The 5,091-nt window shown below is 35.3% G+C and overlaps 1 protein-coding gene across 2 annotated transcripts in view; it reads right to left on the bottom strand.

Annotated features, from left to right (window-relative positions):
- The window catches only part of ELF2 (E74-like factor 2 (ets domain transcription factor)), a 137,401-nt gene that overhangs the window by 123,463 nt on the left and 8,847 nt on the right, over positions 1-5,091 (bottom strand). The gene's annotated exons all lie outside the window — the stretch shown is intronic.

The following is a 5,091-nucleotide window of genomic DNA, read 5'->3' as shown; positions in this document are numbered from 1 at the left end:
TTGTGGTCAATAGTCCAGTGCTTATCATACAGTACCACATCAGATAGATTTGCCTTTTCTAGAAATGGAATCATAAAATCTTATATAACTGTTTTCTTAAATATTTTAGAGATTTATCCATCTTATTTGTTGCATCAGTATGTTACCAAAAACCCAACCTCACTGCCATCACTCAATTCCTATAGAACTGCCCCACATGGTTTCCTAAACTGTGTATCTTTCAAGAAGCCACATCTTATTCCTATAGAGCATTTGAGCCAATTTCTAAGGGAGCATCCAAGCATTTCTTTTGAATGCTGATGAGAATTCCATTGCATGACTGTACACCATTCATATATGGCTATTATGTTCTTATGAACATTCTTTCCTTCCCTTCCGTTCCATACTTAACTAGGAATCAAATTATCAGATTATCATTATGGTAAGTGCATACGTAGGAGTCCTGGTGTGGCACAGTGGGTTAATGCGTCAGACTGCAAAGCTATCTGAACTATAAGGTCGGTGGCTCAAGCTCACCAGTTGCTCCTCAGAAACCCTATACGGGTCGCTATGGGTCGGAATCAACTCAACGGCACTTAACAACAACAACAACAACAAGTGCATATGTAATCTTAAAAGAATTATTTTTAATTACTTAAAAATAATCAATAGTTAATTATTTTAATCATTTTCCTTACATTCCCACTAGCAATATATAAGAGTTTCAGTTGCTCTACAACTTCTCCAACACGTAAGTTTCACTATTCATTACTTAAGAGTAACATCTCCTTGTGGTTCCTGATGGCTACAAGTGGTTATTTTTATAAGTGCTTATTGGCCTTTTATGTAAGTATCTATTAAATCTTTTGGCCAGTTTAATAGTTTGTGTCCAGTTACCCAGTTGTATGACATCTTTATATAATTTTAATGTATGTCCCTTCCCAGAATATGTATTACAAATATTGTCATCCCGTCTTTGGTTTAGCAAGAAACCAAATTTTCATGGAGTTTTTTTTTTTAAAGAGCAGGTGTTTTTAATTTAAATGACGACCAACCCATCATTTTTCTTTTCAAGACTTATTTTTTTGTGTTTGATCTAAAAAATCATTGCCTATTTCATGACTGAGAAAATTTTGGGGGTTTTTTCCCCAGAATTTTTTACAATATATTTTTTTAATTTAAAAGTATGTAAAATTTTGGGTTTTATATACATTGCATATAATATGAGAAAGGACTGAGGCTTATTTATTTGAATGGAGATATCCAGTCATACCCCATCATTTGTTGAAGACTATCCTTCCACTGAATCACCACTGCACCATTATTGAAAATCAATCCTGTTACACATTGTACAGATTGCAATCAAGACATGTAACAAAATGTATGAATTGCTAAATGGAAAACTGATTTTCTCTGTAAAAAATCAGTCAATTCACAATAAACTTTAAAAATCAAACAAACAGCCATACACATAACATAGTCCACAAAAACAATATTCTACAGCCTATTTTGTTATGTAGCAACTGGGATCTTAAAAGTTTATGAGTGGCCATCTAAAGTTTAACTATTGGTGTCTCCATGTCTGGAAGACAGAAAAGTGATCAAAATTGAAGATTCTTGGAATCAATTAGTCCAACAGATCAATGGCGCAGGTGAACATCAGTCACCATGATTCTGAGACCCAAAGAACTAGATGGTGCCAGCTACCATTACCAACTGCCCTGAACAAGATCATTAGAAAATTGGAACAAAACTCAAAATTATTTTTTTTTAAAAACTAAAAACCAGGCATACTGGTCAGTAAGAGACTGGAGGAACCTGAGACTATGGCCCCTGGCAACCCTTCATGTCTGGAACAGAACTCATCCTCATTACCCAACTTTCAGCTAAGCAATAGATAGGTTTATGGGGGGACAACATCACTAGTCAAGTATGCTCACCAAGGAATTGTCAACTATTCAAAATCTAAAGGGCAACATTTACCTACAGACAAAGTTGACAAGGGATGGGAAGGAAAGTGGACTAGAAATAAGAATCACAGCAAGGAAGTAGGATAACTGGTGTTACATGGAGGGGACTGCAATCACCAAGATGAAAGAAACAAAGTATATGATTCATTAAAAGTAAAATTGATGATATTCTCTGTAAACACTTATTCATTTCATAACAAAAAGTAAAAGAAAAAATCAGCCATATATGTGTGGGGCTATACTATATTCTAGAGTCCTGGTGTGGCAATGTAGGATAAGCTAACCGCAATGACAGCAGTTCAAACTCACAAGCCGTTTCTTGGAAGTCCTATATAGAGTTGTTATTAGTCGGAAACAGCTCAACAACAACAGCAACTGCTGTTGTTGTTAGGTGCCACTGAGTCAGTACTGACTCATAGCGATCTTATGCACAGCAGAATGAAACGCTGCCCGATCCTGGTCCAACCTCACTATTGTTGCCACTAAACAGCAATTAGTAACACAAATATTATATTCTATCCAGTCTGGTGGCATGGTAGATAAACACTGGACCGCTAACCACAAGGGTGAAGTTCAAACCACCAGTCGCTCACAAGAGAAAGATAAGACTTTCTGCTCCCATAAAAATTTACAACCTCAGAAACCCTATACAGGTGGCTATGAGTTGGAATCTACTTGGTGCAAGTGGTTTTATATTATGTTCTATTGATCTATACTTCTACATCTACTGGTATGCCAATTCCACACTGTCACTATTACTGGAACTTCAGAGTAAGTATTTAATAAGGCATACAAGCCCTCCAACTTTCTTCTGAACCATAAGTTTCCAATTCATAAACATGGAATATTTGTCCACTTATTTAGGTCTTCCTTAAATTTGTCCACTTATTTAGGTCTACATTCTTTTAAAATGTTTCATAGTTTACCACAAGAATACATATATTTCATATATTTTACTAAACTTATCCCAACATTTTTTGATATTCTATCAAATACTACTGATTTTCAAATTTCATTTTTCAATTGTAGAACAACAATTGAAGTATAATGCTGTCTGTTAAAATATTCATATGCCTATAAGGAAGACCGGTCAATGCCACAATAATTCAAATTTATGCACTAACTACAAAAGCCAGTAAAGATGAAATAGAAGAATTCTACCAACTTCTTCCTTCTGAAATTGATCAAACATGCAATCAAGATGTAGTGATAATCACAGGTGATTGGAATGCTAAGGTGGGAAGCAAAGAGGAAAGATGAGTACTTGGAAAATAGGTCCTTGGTGATAGAAATGATGCTGGAGATCACATGATAAAATTTTGTAAGACCAATGACTTCTCCACTGAAAATATCTGTTTTAAATATAACATAAATGATAATTATACATAAGGACTTCACCACATGAAATACACAGAAGTCAAATTGACTACATCTATGGAAATAGACAGCAGAAAAGCTCCATTTCATCAGCCAAAACAAAGTCAGGGGCAGATGTGGAAAAGATCGTTAATTGTGCATACACAAGTTTAGACTGAAGCTGAAGAAAACTAAAACAAGTCTATGAAAGCAAAAATATGACACTAAACATGAATTTAGAAATCATCTCAAGAATAGATAGGATGCATTAGCCACTAATGACCGAAAACAAGAAGAGCTGTGGGATGACATCAGAATATCATATAGGAAGAAAGCAAAAGGTCATTAAGAAAACAAGGAAGCATGAAAAGACCAAGCTAGATGTCAGAAGAGACTCTGAATAACTTGTTCTTTAGTAAAGAGATGCTAAAGCACATGGAAGAAATGAGAAGGTAAAGAGCTGGACAGAAAATTTCAAAGGCAGCTTAAATAAACAAAATAAAAAATTATAATGAAATGTGCAAAGATCTGGAGTAGGAAAGCCAATAGGGAAGAATATATTCAGCATTTCTTAAGCTGAAAAACTGAGGGAAAAAATTCCAGCCTGGAATTGCAATACTAAAAATACTGAATAATGCCAAAAGTATCAAAAGAAGGTGAGAGGAATACACAGTCACTGTACCAAAAAGAAATGGCTGATGTTCAACCATTTCAAGAGGTAACATATGATCAAGAGCCAATGGTACTGAAGGAAAATGTTCAATGTGCACTGAAGACATTGGCAAAGAACAAGACTCCAGGAATTGGTGGAATACAAATGGAAATTTTTCAAAAAACTGCAGCAGCTGGTGGCACTGATATATCTATGCCAAGAAATTTGGAAGACACCAACCTGGCCAACTGATTTGAAAAAAATCCATATCTGTGCCCATCCCAGAGAGGTGACCCAAGATAATGTTGAAATCATCAGGAAACAGCATTAGTGTCGCATGCAAGTAAAATTTTGCTAAAGATAATTTTTAAATGGTCACAACAGTACACTGATAGGGAACTACCAGAGGTTCAAGCCAGATTCAGATGAGGACATAAAACAAGATATCCTTGCTGATGTCATATGGATCTTGGTTAAAATCAGAGAATATCAGAAACATGTGCTTTATTAATTACTTAAAGGCTTTGACTGTGGTTTTGACAATGTTGCTATGAACAACATTGCAGAGAATTGGAGTATTCCGGACCACTGAAATGTACTCATGAGGAACCTGTACAACAATGGTCTCAAGTCGAGCAGCAATTGTGAGGATGACACAGGACCAGGCAGTGTTTCATTCTGTTGTACGTAGGTCACTGTGGGTCGGAACAAACTCAACAGCCTAACAACAACAACACAGACATGATCTATAAACATCCACTAATAACTGGAAAATGGAATGTACTAAATATAAATCTAGCAAAATGGGAAGTTGTTAAAAATAAATAAATAAATATAATGCATAAAGATCAATACCCTAAACAGTAATGAGCTGAAATGGATTGGTATTGGCCCTTCTGAATCTAATAATCATACGGTTTACTATGCTGAGAGTAAGTTCATGAGGGATGGCATCGCACTCATCATCAAAAAGAACATTTCAAGATCTAGCATCACATATAATGTTGTCTGTAACAGGATAATATCCATATGCCTACAAGGAAGACCAGTTAATACCATAATTATTCAAATTTATACACAAGCACTAAAACCAGCGACAATGAAAGTGCAGAATTCTACCAATTTCTTTAGTTG

Source organism: Chrysochloris asiatica, unplaced genomic scaffold, assembly GCF_000296735.1.
Source record: "Chrysochloris asiatica unplaced genomic scaffold, ChrAsi1.0 scaffold00187, whole genome shotgun sequence".
In the NCBI taxonomy this organism is placed as follows: domain Eukaryota; kingdom Metazoa; phylum Chordata; class Mammalia; order Afrosoricida; family Chrysochloridae; genus Chrysochloris; species Chrysochloris asiatica.
This window is presented reverse-complemented; position numbering and strand designations above follow the sequence as displayed.